The following is an 18,153-nucleotide window of genomic DNA, read 5'->3' on the forward strand; positions in this document are numbered from 1 at the left end:
TTCCAACTACACAAACTCAGGCCTGGCAGGAATTAGCTCTTTCTGCGTCTCTAGATTAGGACTGTCTTCTCCATTATTTATTACTAGATCAAAGACATGTCTCCATGGAAACATCTTCGTTCCTACAGTTTCAGTACTGTGGCTTTAGATGCTCCTTATTGTTTTCAGTTCTGTTTTTAAATGGGAGCCTTGAGATTAGATATATCTGTATTCACTTTTATGCATACATGCTTTGATTAGTAATAACGGATAATGTGAGCAACATACAGTGGGCAGGCATGTAATTAGTTTGTATGCATCCATGATAGACTGGAACAGGGCCAAATTCCAAGTGTGCATGCGTGCCTATGCAGATGTCTGTATACTTATGGGTCTCCCTTCTGCTCTGCACGGGTGTACAGAAGAAACTTGAAATAAGTGTGTGATCCTATTTGCTTCCACTGGTGGTGATGGAGATGGATAAAGCCATGAATGGTTTGGGTCCAGGATCTAGGAGACAGCCTGTATTTCTCTGCTTTGTCCCCCAAACTGAGATCCAGTTGGGCACCAGATTTGTCCACTGAGGAGATGGGACAATAGAGGTGCCCTCTGCTCTGTAGTTTGCTCCCCACCTGTGGTCTGACAGAGCCAAAGAACTGCAGGCCTCGGAGGAAGTGGGCTGTGAAAGGAGGAGCGCTGGAGGACTGATTGCAATGCTATTGCTAGATGGTAATAGACACAATAGACAGCAAAACTAAAAATGCAGTGCATTCAATTCATACTGCAGGCCAATGTTCCCTCTCATCTTTTCCATTTATGTGTTCATTTTTTCATGGGTGATGGATGAAGATAGAACTGGGGGAGGCAAGCCCCCAGCCTCGCTCTTTCTTCCCAGGACCCGCCCCCCCATTGGAGCCAACCCCCCCAGCACCATGGGAAGGTGGGGGTGGCATGCAGTCTGAGCCGCCTCAGCCCTGGAGCATGGACAGGGCGGGTGGCACATGGCTACAGCCTCCCTGGCCCCAGAGCATGGATGATCTGGGGCAGCAACACTCCGCCCCCAGTAGCTTTCAGTAGGAATTCTGGGGGCAGAGCATGGGTGGGGCCAGGCTGGCTCTATGGGAAGGCACTGCCTTCTCCTACCTATTATACGTGCCACCCCTGGATTTTTTCCATCCCTGTGCAAAATACATTTTTTTTATATGCACCGAGGCATATGTGAATTCTACCAGCAGGAGAAACCAAAAAACTAGCTGTGGGTGCTCTCCTAATCAGCTGGGCAGCATTTGAAACTCTCCTGCGGTGATACAGGAACACTGTGTGCAGGCCCTGAGCTGCAGCGAGAAAGGACAGCCATAGACGGGCATGCCCGTACATGCTTGTGTGCCTGTGTATGTGCTAGAGCTTGGGACGATAGGAACCCTTCTTGTATCAGAAGCTGCGTCCATGAATTCTGCACTGAGGCAGCCCAGGTGCTGGTGAAGGCCAGTGACTTTCTCCTTTTCTTCCCCTTCAAGCAGCGATGGGTAACCCAGGCTAGTGAGTGAGCTGGATGAGAGGCCCTCCTTTATCTCAGTGGGACGCAATATTGTTGTAACCAAAACGCTCTCCTAGGATAGTAGGGTAGTTTTGCTAACTGCACTTGTGTACCTAGAATTTGCAGGGTGTGCCGATTGGATTGTAGTAGCACTTTGTTGGGATGCAGAGGGAGCGCGTGGCTCTTACAATCAATGTTGTACGCAGTCAGCACGCACCTCATTCCATGCGCCCTTTCTTTAAGTGTCTGTCACTTGAGTAATTCCAGCAGGGAAAAAAATGACACGGACAGAAACCAACAGTATCTGGCAGCCCCGAGCATGGGCAACGGTAACCAAAATGTCTTGCTGGCCACACAGAGGAACCCCAAGGGGCCGCATGTAGCCCACAGGCTGCCTATGCCTGCCTTGAAGCTGTGGCTGTTATAACTTGCAGACCTGAGCCAGCCCTGGGATTCAGTCTGTGCTGTGGCTGAACCCACAAGGAGATTTTTCAATTTGGTTTAAGTTATTGAGGTCTCCAAAAAACAAAGGCCCAGACTGAAGAAAATTCAGCATTGAGACCCATACTTTCCCATGCGTGTCATGAGACAAGTAAAACAGGGAGGAGATATCAAATGATGTAACTGGTTGTGCCAACCCACACCTCATCACTCCAATTCACTACTGAACTGGATAATGCCCAGGTGCCGAATGGTTCAGGAGGAGGTTCAGCTCCCAACACTGCTGAAAGCCATATCCTGCTCCCACTGTTGCCAGAGGAAGCCATGCTCTTGCCTTCAATAGGCAGAGGAGCAGGCCTTTAATTACCAACACAAATACATTGTTATAATCACATTAAGAAATTCCAAAGTAAAAACTGCTGTGTCAAATCAGGCTGTCAAGACACAGCCTTATCCCAGGGCACAGGCAGAATTCGCTAGACACGAACGAATGCCACAAAAGCTGTACCCTGCTGGGTTGTAGAGCTTAATTATGACACAGAAAGCAGAAAAATTAAGGGATCCGTTAGGCTAATCAATGTTCTGAATGTTCTGACTGTGATAACAAGAGTTACAGTCAATGGGCCAAGCACCTCCATTTTAAGAGCACAGTAGTTTGTATTCACATCTGCTTTATTACTGCAATCCGGTTGCAGTGATTGCACATGGCCATTATGCACAACACTGCGCCAAGCACATCAACACTACCACTGAGCCAAGTGCAAACTAAGGTGTATGTTAATCCCAGGGAAAAATAACAGACTCACTTACAGGCCGTTAACTCAGACTGAAAGATGCAGGCCAAGGGTCTGATCCTCCACCCTGCTCCTCGTATGGTCATTTGTATCTGCACCAACTGCACAGCGGCTGTCAAATGCTACACCGTGCATGTGACTAGAGGATTTTCGTTCAATAGCATCTTGTTCCCCCTTTCCGCGGGTGTAAACCACACGAGCAACAAAGTAGGGGCTCTGCAATTTAAAATGCAGAAGGAGCCAGGGGGCAGGCTGCAGTGGGTTTGGTCCCAGCGCAAATTGGGACTGAGCCGGGCTGGCTGCCCCTGCTGAAGTTTTCAGGGGATAGCCAAGTTAGTCTGTACAGGATAAACTTAAAAAACATCAAATGGTCTGGTAGCACTTTAAAGGTTAACAAACCATGTAGATGGTACCATGAGCTTTCGTGGGCACAGCCTACTTCTTCAGATGACCGGAGTTATGAGTTTAGGATGTGGATCTGCCAGGGGTGGGGCCACATGGTGGGGGGCAGGGACCACTCTGGCAGCCGTGACTGTGGAATAGGAGGGCTGCTCCAGTAGCCGGGGCCAGCTCCAGCCCTTCCCCTGGGTTGGAGCTGTGTTCAGAGCTACAAAGTGGCTTCCCGACTGCTCCCTGGGTGGTGGCTGCCCAAAGCTGGAACCAGGCTGTAGTGTGGCTGTTCCTGGGTCTGGGGCTCCCAACACCTCTCTTCCCCCTTCCCGCATCTTTCTTTTGCCCCTCAGATCCCCCGGCACTCCAACCCTCTGTCTTCTCCCTGAAGGGTTGCCAGGTGTCTGGTTTTCGCCTGGACTGTCCGTTATTTGGGTCTCCCATCTGGTAAAAAAAAAACAAAAAATACCAGACATTTCCTGTTTCCCTTGGATGGAAGCCCAGCAGGGACAATTTTGCCCTGCCACATCTGGTGGGGGCAGGGGAGTGAGGAGCATGGGACCATGCTCCTTTTTTTGCTCAACAATTTTGGTCGCCCCCCCCCCCTTTTTTTTCCCCATGGAATTTTTTCCCAGTGATTTTTTTTTTTTTTGCAGGGGGGGGGGTGTTCGGTATTTTTTGTTAAACCCTCTGGCAACCCTACCTCCCTACTCCTCACATGTCACTGCCTCACCACAAGCACCTCAAGTCCCTGCAAACCCTGGATGCTGGAAGCAGCTTCCCTCTGCCCCAGGTGGGAACTCACAGCCAGCTCCATGAGGAGCAGCCTGCAGACAGGCTGTTCAGGGAGCAGTGCTCAGGGGGGGAGAGGGAGTCTCACCTTCTCCCCAAGGGATGGGGGGCGCTACCTGGGAGAATCTCTTGGGGATCAGCGTCACTGGTGGGTGCCACAGTGGCACACATCCAAACAAGCGCATGTGACCTCATTGCTGGTGCACAAGACAAAACTCACTCCACTCATGGACAGAAAATCTTGGCGGGAACACTGGTTGTGACCTGGGGCAGGGATGCAGGACAGGGTGCAGGGGCTTGGGTTGTGATCTAAGGCAGGCAGGGGTTGTGACCTGGGGCTGAGGATTGGGAGGCGGTATGGATGCAGGAGCAGGGGAGTGGAAGAGGGTTTGCTTTGTGACCTGGGGCAGGGATGCAGGAAGGGGAGCAGAGGACTGGGGAAGGGATGGAGGGGGTACCAGGTGCAGGTTCTAACTGCACTTACCTTAGATAGCTCCCAGCCAGTAGCTCAATTGATGCCTGCCATGCTGCCCCCCACCACTCAGTAGCCAGATGTGGGGCCCATGTGCATCTCCATGCACCACATACCCCTTGGGGGGAGGGAGGATGCTGTGTGCTGCAAGCGCGGCCCAGGCAGCTCCCATTTGGCCCAAAAACCACACTGGCCACATATGCTGTGGTGCAGCTTTCTCCTGGCGGCTCTGCCTGCTACCCATCTTAGACAGAAGGACAAGGCCCCAGTCAGATGCCTTTCCTTCCCTTTCCAAATACACAGGGAAGCCTTGGAACTTAACTTCATTCACAGGTTTGATTCCTATCACAAAGGAATGAATAGAGACCTTGGCTGGATGGCCCACTACATTCCACATCATAATGACAAAAACCCAAACAATGGCTACTTAAGAACAATTTGCAATTTCTCTAATCAGCTTCTTGTAGCATAGTAATAGAGATGTAGCCGTGTTAGTCTGGTCTTGCTGAAACAAAAGACAGGACTATGCAGCACTTTAAAGACTAAAAAGATGGTTTATTAGGTGATGAGCTTTTGTGGGCCGGACCTACTGCCTCAATTTGATCTGAGGAAGTGGGTCTGGCCCATCACCTAATAAACCATCTTGTTAGTCTTTGAAGTGCTGCATAGTCCTGCTTCTTGTAGCACTGAGACTCTAATTGACTATTTCTCCCCCACCCTTTTTTCCTTCTGTCCCCCCCATCCTCTAATTATTTCTAAACTGTACCTTTAATAACTCCATTCATCGGAAGAGGTGGGTTGTGCTCAGGAAAGCTCATGATGCCATCTACTTGTTTTGTTGGTCTTTAAGGTGCTGCATGACTATTTGTTGTTTTTTAAGTTCTTCCCTTTCCTGTTAGCTTGCAAAGATCCAAACGGGGGTCAGCGTCCAAAGAAAGACGCATGCACCACCAGGAGAATAAAGCAAGAAACAAAGGAAATTAGATCAATTTCCTCTAACAAGTAATATTTTCTAGAAGAGCTAATTAACAGACTCAGTGTTCCTGATGTAAAATAAATTCACAGGAACAGAGTGAAACCCTCAGGCCCACGTGGGAGTGGGGTGGGAGAGGCACAGTGTATATTACAGGCAAGTGCAAACACCAGCTTTCACTGGAGCTCTGCTTGCCAGGCACATGTGGCTTTAGTCATTTATCTACAGCTGGAATGTGAGGCCTTTAGTACTCGTGGCCATCATCACATTGCTCATCCCAGGGTCTTTCTTTGCTCTCGCCCACCCCCGGATCTACACACACAACTATCCACCAGGCCCAGGACAGAATTGAGATTCACTATCCCCCTGGGCCAGGGGTCCTGGGCATGGCCCATGCTATTCAGGGCTAGAGCCTTTCCTTGCAAGGAGATGCTGCTGTCCCCAGGCTGTTCCGCCAAACCTCTCCGCCCAATATCTGGGCTGACACCTCCCTGGGCTGAGAACTACAGGCCCCTGCTCTGCCACTCGCACAGGACTGGGGGCCCTGGAGTGACCAGCAACCCGCCCCTCGAGGACCGTCCTTTGAGAGGTAAATGTGAGTCCCCTCCCCCTACCTCGCTGAGCCAGGGGATCCCCGCTGCCAGGCACCGCAAAACCGACGCCCTTCCGTCTACACGGCACCCGCAGCAGCAGCGCCAGCTGCACATCGCCCCCCGCACCGCGCTGCACTACGCGCCCCTTCCCCGCGGCGGACACGTGCTCCGGGAAACCCACCTGCCCAAATTCACCCGGCGCCGCGCCTCGTGCCCGGCTAACACCGCCCGCTCCCTCCCCCTCCCCAATCTCGCAGCACCATCCTCTCCACGGACCCCCCCCCCCACACACACACACCAGACGTCACGAGTCCCGGAGCCTCCCGGATTTACTCACCCCGCGTGTCTCCGCCGCCAGCCTCTGCGGCTTCTCCAGGTGAGTCCTGCCCAGCGGGGCCCCGCGTGCAGCCCGGGATGCCGCTGGGGCTGCACGCGCAGGGGGGGGGGGGGAGCGGGGTTCGCCCCCCGGGCGGGTGAGGGCGCAGCGGAGTCAGTGCAGCGCTGCAGCCCCCGTCTGCCCCCTCGTGCCGCAGCTCTTCGGGGCAAAGCGGGGCGCTGTGGAGGGGCTGGCAGCGCCTCGTGGGGAGCGTAGGTCCCTGCCCGCCTTGAGGGGGACCCCCTGCACCGAGGGGCCGGGGCGCTGCACCCTGGGGCCCGGGAAAAAGGGGGTGTCGGCGCTTCTGTCTCCATTCCAAGGGCGGGATGTCCCAGGCGCCCAGGGCAGGAGGCGGGTGCAGGAACGTTCATGCAGCAGCTGTTCAGGGAGGGGGCAGCTGGATTAGGAGCCTGCTGCAGCCCAGACACCCAGGCCCCAGCCTGGGGTGGAAATGCCGCAAGGGCTGCTGCAGCGGATGCCCTCCTGGTGCCCAGCCCTAGGGTGGGAGCAGCATTCGTGCTCCATTTGCGCCAGGGCTGAGCTTGGCAGTCCAGCACCTCCGGGCTTGCTACATCCCTGATGAATGTAAAACTATTGCTCCAGACCCAGCACTGCTTTCCTTACAAGTTAAGCCTTGGGCAGCACTGTCCAGGATGTGGGTCAGATGCACCAGGCTGTAACATGTGGGACCCCCGAGGCCCAGAAGGGATCGAGGCAAAAGCCAGCTCCTTGTAATGTCACCCCCACCCATCAGCCTGACAGGATTGATAGGAAGCTGCTCCTTTTGCTGCTAAAAGGAAGGGTTGGGTGTAGTGAGACTGGGGCCCAGCTCCCTGTGATACAGTAGTTCAGGTGGCTAGGGTTGAGGAGGAAAGAAGCTTTTTAGCTCTCTAGGGGCGGAAGAGGCTTTTCCCTGCGGTAACATTAATGCTAACATTTATTAACTGGGGCTGGAGGAGGCTGTAGCTCTGGGGTTGAAGGAGGAAGCAGGGCTGGAATTGTCCCATTTTCAGTTCAGGTCCAATGGACTGAACCAAGCAGAAAGTTGGCATGAGCAAGGCATAGGCAAGTCACAGCAGCTTGGTGTGCATCAGTTTCCCCCTTTGCGGATTTTGTAAAGTGACTCAGCTGAATGCAGTAGCAAGGACGAGTTAGTATTTGTACAGTGCCTTGCACATCAGTGCAGTGCATCTGTACTTAAATAAAAATGAAATGTTACCATAATGACTGTCAAGGGGATAAATAAAAGCACAAACACGTTTAAATATTATGGTAACAGCAGTTTTACTGAAACTTTTAAGACATTCAGGACACGACTAGGATGCACTTGCCAAAAGAATCAGGTCTCTACACATGTGGAACGCAACGTTCTCTATAGTGCACATGTGCAGCTACTCAGGAGAGATTCAAATGCTGCCCAGCAGAGCACCCACAGCTAGGTTTTATTTTCTGTTGTTGGGGCACATTTGCACATGCCTCTGTGCACATAAAAATTTAATTCTGCATATGGATGGTAAAAATCCACACGCGTATGGAAAAGATTAGAGGGAACATTGCCTGAGCAGTGTATGATTTTCACTTAGAAAAATCTTGCTAAAGAAATACCCATTTTAAAAAAGTAACTGTTAGATGATCTCCCCACTTGTGTGCACAGTTGGTTGTTCAGGTAGCATGTGAAATGGGCACAGTTTGCCTTAGGGCAGAGGGGGTGTGGCAATTACCCTCATCCCCCACACGTTCTATAGGTCTATATGCTCCATTATATCTTCCAATCCCCACAGCTTAACTGTGCAGGATAGAACACATTTAACATTCTATAGACACTGATAAAGGGAAGGGCAAAGTTGTTTTCCTGAAATGACATCCTGACGTAAAGTAGCCAGCAGTATTTCCTAGGAACAAGGAAGGGATGGGGAGCCAACCCACCCCACCCCATACATACTCAGGGGAGCATTTTCAAAAGCACATGAGTGGGTTAGGCATTGTTGAAGGTGTTACACATACACATTCAAATGAGCACTGGAAAAAGCAGCCTATTAAAACCTGAATTAAATGTTCTATCTATTGGGTCCAACACACAGGTTGCGTCTACATTGGCATGAATTTCCGGAAATGCTTAAAACGGAATACTATTCCGTTTTCAGTTTTTCCAGAAAAGGAGCGTCTACATTGGCAGGCTGCTTTTCCGGAAAAGCCCTTTTTCCGGAAAAGCGTCTGTGGCCAGTGTAGACGCGCTTTTCCGGAAAAGAGTCCCGATCACCATTTTCACGATCAGGGCTTTTTTCCGGAAAAGACTACTGGGCTATCTACACTGGCCCTTTTCCGGAACAGTGTTCTGGAATAAGGACTTATGCCCGAGCGGGAGCAGAATAGTTTTTCCGGAATAGTGGCTGATTTTGTACAGTAGAGCATCGTTGCTTTTCCGGAAATTCAAGGGCCAGTGTAGACAGCTCGCAGTTTATTCCGGAAAAGCGGCTGATTTTCCGGAATAAGTGGCCCAGTGTAGACACAGCCTAACAGTGACAATGGAATTAATGTCTGTAAAGTATTTTGAGCTCATCAAATAGAAGGTGCTATAGAAGAAGGCAAAGAATTATCATAACATGATCCATCAGGAAACACAACATATAAAACCCTTAAGAAAAAAACTGTTATGTATTAAGCAGATCCATTACCCTATTAATACCCGAAGGAATCTGTGGGGAAATCTACCCTTTTCTCGTTTTCAATAAAAATAAAGCAAAAACAAGTGGCTCTGGTTGGAACCACTCATTAGACTTTACCTGCTCCTTTAGGCACCTAAATACCATTACAAATCTAGCCCTTAATCCTACAAACCTTTACTCATGAGTCATGTGTCATCTCTTTGACTTGGATATAGCTAGCTGCATGAGGATGATTCATGAGAGTAAGAACCTGGAGGATTGCCTTCCTCCCTGTAATAAAAAAACAGACTAATCACAGCAACAGTGAGACAGGTAATGAATTTCTTTGCATGCAAAGCCCTGGAGATTTCCTGAGCTGTGGGAAAGACTCATGCCAGGGAGACTAAACAATGCATCTGTTTCAAAGTGACAAACATTTTCCTGGAGGCATTACAAATAAATCTGAGCAGAATCAAGTAGTAACTGAGGACAGGACCAATGTTCCTTATCTTTTCCCTCCATGTATGGATTTTTGCCATCCATGTGCAGAATAATGTTGTGCACCAAGGCATTCACAAATGTGCACCACCAGGAGAAACACAAACCTAGCTGCGGGCGCTCTGCTACTCAGCTGGGCGGCATTGGAATCTTTCCTGAGCGGCCGCACGAGCACACAGCATACAGGGAATGCTAGACAGGACTCTTATCTACCCTTACGGCATGAGGCAGATAAGGCCTTGCATCTGCTGTAGCCATTTACCCCAGTGCAAACAGGGTACACTGTGATACAGTCCTGACTGGGTGGCACTTTACACTAATGCAGAGCATGGTAAAGTTGGGCCATGGTGCATTTCATTTTCTCCTTGAGCGGAGGAGCCTGATATGCAAGGTGCTCGGCCCCGTCTGTTTCCTCTGAAGCCGGTCTTCACCGCTCTTGGAGATTGAACCCAGCAGCAAGTTTGTCCTCTTCTGACCTCACAACCGGGCCCACTCAGTGCAGGATGCATCCGCCTAAGCATAGCGTCTGTAGGCAAGTACCACTGGAGCCATGGGAATGTGAATTTTGTTCACATACGGGTTAAACGCCTGGGTGTCTCTTAGTGTTCTCCCTTCTTACAGCCCTTGACTCTCCTATACATGAGTTCACCTCTTAGTCAAAAGCAGTCTTTTTCAATCCACATCAACAAACAAATTGAGAAAATTGCCTTCAGCTTTGCATGTCTGTTTATACTAGAAATGAAAGGTTCATCTGAAAGCAGCAGTGGCAAATTCTGATTGCAGATCTTGGGAAGGTACCTATTGAGTGATTACTGCATTTGCCGATAATTAGCTTATGCTCTTTATATGCACTCTGGGCTTTTCATTTAGGTTGACAGGCTATGAATCTTCTGCACCATAAATGCTTGTTTACACTAGAGTTCCTAATTTAATCAATTAATCATTTTTAACACTCAGCTAATGTCCTTCAGACATTCAAAGTGCCCAGTTAAATTAATTAATCTCTAACCACTTCACAGAAATTCAGAAGGAATCTCTGAATCCGATTTCCATAGTTTGTATGAAAGGGAGTAGAATGATGTATAAAAGAAACAGTTAAGTGACCAAAACCCAGGTTAGGGCTAAAGCATGAAAAACTGCCATGGGGTTCTGGGCATTTTTCTTCCCCACTAGACTAACATTACATATAATCTTTTCACCCAGGGCCCAATCCTATCTCCTCCCGGTATCTGTGCTGTATTATTCTACATATGTCCTCAATTATACTGTTACAGTCTCTTCCAAACACATCTATCTTCGGGAGCAATGTCAATATATTGAATACATTACAGCATCAGAAAAAGAATAATTCATAAGTAATTGTCAATTACAGAGAATAATTTATAGATAGCTGACTTATAAAGAGAATAATTTATGAGCAATTGTGAACTGTGTGTAGAAACATTTCTGAGTAACTGTCAGCTATAGAGGGAGTATACTAACTATATCTTACTCTAAAAAAACAATGAATCTTGGAGCACCTTTGAGACTAACAAAGAATGTAGATGGTATTATGCGTTTTTATGGGCACAACTCACTTCTTCAGATGAATAGAGTTCATCGTGATACCATCTCCATATTTTGTTAGTCTCTAAGATGCTGCAAGACTATTCATTGTTTTTTTAAGTTTTTCCAGGTACATACTAACATGGCTACCCCTCAAACTTTTATATCTAACTGTGAGATGAGGTGGAATTTTTAGGGAGCATTTATTTAACAAAGTTAGTCCCAGAACTTCCCAGTAAAAGTGGTGTTTATAATATTTACAATATAATGACTGCATGGCTGATTAACAGAGCTCCCACAGCGAGGTTTTTTGTTTTGGTTGGTGGTGCACATTCACACATGCCTTGGTGCACATAAAATTATCCCACACATGGATGAAAAAGATTAGCCAGAACATTGGTGTGAAGTACCTGGGCACCTAGAGAAGCTGTACATATACCATAAAACAGCTAGGCTGTGTCTACACTGGGCCACTTATTCCGGAAAATCAGCCGCTTTTCCGGAATAAGCTGCGAGCTGTCTACACTGGCCCTTGAATTTCCGGAAAAGCAACGACGTTGAACTGTACAAAATCAGCCGCTATTCCGGAAAAACTATTCTGCTCCCGCTCGGGCATAAGTCCTTATTCCGGAACACTGTTCCGGAAAAGGGCCAGTGCAGACAGCCTGGGAGTCTTTTCCTGAAAAAAGCCCCGATTGCGGAAATGACGATCGGGGCTCTTTTCCAGAAAAGCGCGTCTACATTGGCCACGGACGCTTTTCCGGAAAAAGGGCTTTTCCGGAAAAGCAGCCTGCCAGTGTAGACGCTCTTTTTCCAGAAATACTTATAACGAAAACTATTCTGTTTTACGCATTTCCGGAAATTCATGCTAGTATAGACACAGCCCTAATGTTCTTCTCAAAAGCTCCCGTTGTATGGTATCTGTTTATCCAGATAGGAATGCCTGGGCATCTGACTGCTCATTTTACAGCTTCTGTAAGGCTTTTTCAGTGTTCGAGGGTTTGCCAGTTTGGGGAGTGAGAGATGGAAAAGCCAAAGCCTTTGGCTGTAAGTGTGTGTCAGTCATTAGGCAGCTGTCAATCCACTGGATCATGTTGTACACATCAGTGGTCTAGTCATGTGCCTGATGAATCCGCATATGGCTGACAAGCCCAATTCAGGAGTGACACAGCTTGTTAGAAGTTTCACAGAGCCATGTGTTGGAATCCAAGATTAAGACATGCTGCTTTCTTTTTTCCTCTGGATCAAAGCCACTTCCAGTTGAGCTATGTCCTGTACCAGAGGTTCCCTTCAGATTTGGTGGGGTTCTGCATGCTCCTCCCAGCTTTCTCCATTGATGTGGAATGACTTCATATCATTTTTGCACTTATTGTAGAATCACCATATAGGGTGACTCTGCTTTCCAGAGCAGTCAGCCAATCTGGCTGTACCATATATGCTTGGGGATATGTCTCCTCCTCTTCTCCTGACACAATCCCTCCAGCCATTGGCACCTCGTCTGCCTTAATAGTGGTTTGTAAGTGTCTCAGTTCTGCATGCACCAGCACCTCTGTGCTTGATGTTTTGTTTTCCCACATTATTTTAAGGAGCATTTCTGAGGTTAGATAGACATAGATCAGGGAGGAGCTAGATGGTGTTTGGTCCTGCCGTAAGGGCAGGGGACTGGACTTGATGACTTTTCAAGGTCCCTTCCAGTTCGAGTATTCTACGAGTCTATGATTGTTCAGGCATCGCATATGGCAGGTACATCAGGAGACTGAACAGCTAGCATATGGAGTCTACGTTTTGCAACCAGAGAGCAGGGAGGACAGCACACAAGAGTCGTAGATTCACCTCTTCACCTTGGCCAATGACTTGCCGTTTTTTTCCATGCATGTTTTTGTAACAGCCCAAAACTCTTGGCTGTTTTTCCGATTGATAGTCAGTTCAGGCTGAAGGTCAAAATTCCTGCTGATCATAGAATCCAAGTAGCAAAAGCTGTTGACAGCGCCAAAAGATTTACCCTCCAGTGTGGCGTCAGGCATGGATTTTTCTGCCCCTTGATATACGACTACAATAATTCTGAAATTAATTATCTGCCTGAAACTCTTGCATGATGCAGAAAATCTGCCCAAGAGATTTTTCAGAGAACGTTCCCTGAGGGAGCCTCTGAGAACCAGCTCTTTCTCTTTGGTTTTCACTCTGTGTCGATCTGCTTCATTTTTGGATATCTGGCATTAATGTATTTTAATCTGACACATACCATGAGCCAATAGCTGGAAGTTGGAATTAGAAAATTCCCAACTGAGATTAAGATGTGACAAAACAAAACCCTTCCCCAAGCCTCTGGCACAGGACATACAAGAAAATCACAAGGGAGTGACTAGATTGTGCTTGTCAACACCCTCCTTGCCAAGAAGAATTTCAACCTGGACTTCTACAGAGAGGCTTTCACAGGCTCCAATTGTGAAAGGTGCTAAGCACCCTAAAATTCTTTTGACTTCCTTATGAGTGGTTGGCACTCAGCAGCCTCATGGGATCAGTCCCATCACGGGTTTAATATAGTGTCTGTATGAACGTTGTGCTGCGTGTGACTAGAATTGTTTGGATTCCTGCAGCATGTGATTATAAACATACTGAATGTGTGAAATCATGGCTGCACTGAGGTCAACGGCAATGAAGTCACTGACTGCAGTAGAGCCAGAATGTCACCTTCTAACCCAGCCCAATGTGAAGAGAAGTTGAACTGGCGGCGTTCGAGCTCCTCCAGTTGTGAGACTGGATCCAGGTTATGGGGCAGTGCTCACTCCGTCCAATACCCCACAAGTGTTTTGCTTTGTTGATGCAGGACATCGGGGCTATGTCTACACTCGCGGCTTCTTGCGCAAGAAATATGCAAATGAGACTAAGCATGGAATATCGCCGAGCCTCATTTACATACCTAATGAGCTGCCATTTTTGCAGAAGAGGCTCTTGCACCAGAAGGAGCTGTCTGCACTGCCCCTTCTAGCGCAAGAAAAACACTCTTGCACAATGCCATTATTCCTGAAAATATTCAGAGTAGCAGCATTGCGCAAGAGAGTATTTTTTAGGGAAGAAGGGGCAGTGTAGACAGCTCTTTCTGGCGCAAGAGCCTCTTCTGCAAAAATGGCGGCTCATTAGGTATGCAAATGAGGCTTAGTGATATTCCACACCGCCTCATTTGCATATTTCTCACGCAAGAAGCCATGAGTGTAGACATAACCCGGATGTTTCTGTGGATTGTAACCGTGAACAGCATGGAGAATGCATCTCCCACGTGTTCTGACTTCTACCTCTACAACGGTAGTAAGGGGGATGCTTTTTCTAAAATATCTGCTCTGGGAATTATTTGGGCAGAATTCAATGGCCTGCATTAACATAAGATCATAACATAAGAATGACCGTACTGGGTCAGACCAAAGATCCTTCTAGCCCAGCACCCTGTCTTCTGACAGTGGCCAATGCCAGGTGTCCCAAAGGGAATCATCAGAACAGGTATCATCAAGTGATCCATCCTTGCGCCCTGTCACCCATTGTCAGCTTCTGACAAAGAGAGGCTAGGGACACCATCCTGGCCCATCTTGGCTAAGAGCCACCAACAGACCTATCCTCCATGAATTTATCCAGCTCTTTTTTGAACCCTGTTAAAGTCCTGGCCTGCACAACATCCCTGGCAAGGAATGTCACAGGTTGACTGTGCACTGAGTGAAGAAAAACTTCCTTTTGTTTGTTTTAAACCTGCTACCTGTTAATTTCATTATATGGGAAGTCAGAGTAGATGAGTGGTATGTTCCCGTCTGACCATGGAATCTATGGATACATCCCTGGGCAGATGCAGATGAACGGGTACAGATAGTTGTGTAGGTGGTGTCTGAACTTAAGGCTTTGGTTGGACAAGGCCCTGCGGCCACTCAGTATTACAGTGCCTTCTGCAATCCAAAGCACTGGGTCTGTTGAAATCCAAGACTTTCCATCAGAAAGGGCACTGCTCATTCCTTGAGCTCTCCGGAGCTCTCCTTTTCAGCCTCAGGAAGGCCACACAACATCTAATGCTTGTTTACACTAGGGATGTAATAGTGTAATCAATTAACTGATAACAAAAGCTTATAGATTAATGCTATAGACTACATGCATTTTCCCTCTCCCCCAGCCGTTGCCAGTACATTTTTTAGCATGCTGGCCAGCAGCCCAGCTCAGTTCTGGCTCATGCTGAGTCTGGGACCTACTCCCGCTGTGGCTCTGCATTGAAAGTGTATTAGGAGCTGGGCAGATAGGCGGCTTGGCTCAGTTCTGGTTTGTGCCGGGTCCGAGAGCTCAGACCTACCCCACCAGATAGGGGCTGCTGACACCCTGCACTGCTGCCTCTGTATCAGAGGCAGCAGCACAGGGTGACAAGCAGAAGGTCTGTAAGAGGAGCTGGTTTTTAAACTGGCTCCCCTCGCTGACTAGCTCCCACCTGGCACCCCGTGCTGCTGCCAGCCCTGCCCCCAGGGACTATAGAATAGTCGACTAAAGAATTCATGATGTTACCTGACTATTCAATTAACCGATATTTAACACCCCCAGTTTACACACACTAGCCTCTAGTGCTAGTTGCAAAGCATCTAGGGGGTATGTATAGAAAAGTTGGTATTAAATGTTACAGTAAAAGTGGGCCACGACTTTCCCTCACTTAGACTGGCACAAACCAACAGAAAGGAATTTGGCCCATGGTATTTATTAACAAGTAATGAATTGTTAGCTCTGCCTTAGCGAGTCACTGTTGCTCCACAGATAATGGCAGGTGCTATGATCTCGCTGTACCCCTGGTGGTGTTACATATTCAATAGTCAGTTTCCTGGTGCAGCACCCTTGGCTACGATGTTCTATTCCCAGGCTCTCCTCCATTTACCATCATGCCAAGAGGTTTATCACGGTCTTGTCCCCTGCATTTCAGAGGTGTTTGAAAGCTGAGCTCTTAAGAGTATTCTGCTGATTTCTACTTCACTGGCAGGTTGTTGGTATTGATCCCCAGCATTCCTGATACAGGCAGTCCCCGGGTTATACAAGATAGGGACTGTAGGTTTGTTCTTAAGTTGAATTTGTATAAGTCGGAACTGGTACATATTGTAGGGGAAACTCTAGCCAAACATTTCTCCAGAGCTCTTTTATTCTCCCACACCTCACTTCCCTCAGTCCTTTATTCTCAAGCTGAGGTGTCTGCTGAGAAAAGCCGCTCCACGTCTCCCTGGTCTGCTGGGGGGGGGGGGGCGCTAGCTTCGCGTCTCCCTGGTCTGCTGGGGGGGGGAAGCAGCTAGTGCGGGGTTGCCTCACCCCGTTTGTAAGTAGGGATCCGATGTAAGTCGGATCCATGTAACCCGGGGACTGCCTGTATAGCGCCCCCTCTCCACCTGGTTACCTTCTTTAAAGCCAATCTGCTTACAGGTTTTGATGGATAGGTCTGGGTTCTTCTGGATCCCGCCACGTACTCAACTTTATTTTTTCTGATGGATTTATTTGGAGGTGCCTCCACCCCCCTCACTCCTTCCTGGCAGGGTCACCAGGGCACCTTGGGAGGCCTCTAAACCAGGATCATCCCCATGTATTTGCCAGATAGTTGGAGACTCCCAGAAAAATAGCACAAACACATACACTATATTAAACACAATTATACTGAACACGAGACAAATAAAACAGAACAGGGTAAAACACTATTTTTAGGGTCCCCGGTGCCCAGCAACTGTAAGGTTAGTGTCCCGTTGGTACCCGTACTTTGTTGGGGCCCTTGATGACTTTTGACATCAAAATCCTTCTCTGCAGTGGTTTATCAGTGGGGCTGACTGGGTCCAGTACAGCCCATAGGACTCATAAGGGAGAAGGCAATAAATCTCTCCACATATTTGATATGCAGCAGGTAATAAAATCCCCAAACAAATTCCCTGACTTACTAACTAAAAGATGGTGCACTCACACACTCCATGAATGAGCCTCAGGTTCAGAGATGACTCAGTCACTGCAAAGGGGCTGGTCTCTTCTCGCAGGGATCCTCTTCAGGCAGGAGGAATCAGGCTGCTTTGGTCCCAGAATTTCACTTCTCCACAAAGGGGTGCAGGGCTCAAGGTGCAGGCCACACAACTACACCAAAATTCAAACTATAACCTCCTACCCCAGCCTCCAGACACACACACAGCAGGCAGCAGCCCCAAACCAGCAGCCCATGAGCTGACCATGCGGTGACTGGTCTCACCTAGGGAGCTGGAGAGCTAACTCAGCCTGGCTGGGGAAGCCTCCCAGCAAACTCCACAAACTGGGAATCAGCAGTGGAGAGATAAAACCCAGCTGAGGGATCCTGCCTTCAGGTCCTTAGAGGCTAGTTCTCAGGGGGAACTCTGCATGCAGGCCTGGAGCTTACTAGCTCCCACACAGCCAGCCCTCCCCTTGCCCTGGCTGGCTCCAGACTTCCCCAAACATGGCTCCTCCTCCCCCTCCTGAACTCCCTGGGGGGGCATCTCACTCCCTATGGGTTGCCGGGCAGACTCTATCTCTGGTAGGGAGAGGGAGCCAAGGCAAACTCAGAGTGCCTGTCCCTGAGCTGCCAGCAGACAGAGCCCTGGGTATCTGAGTAATCTCCTTGGGGGTTACACTGAGTTTTCTTGACATTGTTTCACAGCTCTCATGGAAATGCTTCTCGGTTCGAACATTTTGGTTCTGTCCAATCACAACTCATTAAACCAAGGCCTCAGGAGGAAGACTCCCTCCAACTGGGAACTATGTTGACCATGTTATCTCCGCATGGCTGTTTCTACAGCTTGACTTGAAGGCCTTTCAGTTCCAGGCTTTGATGTGGAGGGCGTTTCTCTCTTTGTCATGTCTGCTGCATTGCACAAAGGTGCTCAGACGTTACAGAGATGGGGCCATATATGTAACCAGCTAGCTGGATATGGCTAAAGCAAATGAGTGAGTTCACACACCAACTTCATTTGCTGATCCAAGTTGGCAACCTGCCCCCAACCTAGCTCTGAAGCCACTCCGGGCTAATATTGTTAATAGCATAAAAAGCTGCTTGAGAAGGGGTGGGGAACTTTCTTGGGTCGGAGGCCGCTGACCCACAGAAAAATCAGTTGGAGGCTGCACAAATA

At 48.6% G+C, this 18,153-nt stretch overlaps 1 protein-coding gene across 1 annotated transcript in view; it reads left to right on the top strand.

Moving 5' to 3' along the window:
• Nucleotides 1-5,177: 5,177 nt before the first annotated feature.
• AMZ1 (archaelysin family metallopeptidase 1) overlaps nucleotides 5,178-18,153 on the top strand; it is a 28,639-nt gene continuing 15,663 nt past the window's right edge. The window contains exon 1 of the mRNA XM_075899620.2: nucleotides 5,178-6,347. The gene's annotated coding sequence lies outside the window, so the exon portion shown is untranslated. The remainder of the gene's footprint in view (nucleotides 6,348-18,153) is intronic.

The sequence above is a fragment of the Pelodiscus sinensis genome, chromosome 15 (genome assembly GCF_052426305.1).
Source record: "Pelodiscus sinensis isolate ZL-2025 chromosome 15, ASM5242630v1, whole genome shotgun sequence".
Classification (NCBI taxonomy): Eukaryota; Metazoa; Chordata; order Testudines; family Trionychidae; genus Pelodiscus; species Pelodiscus sinensis.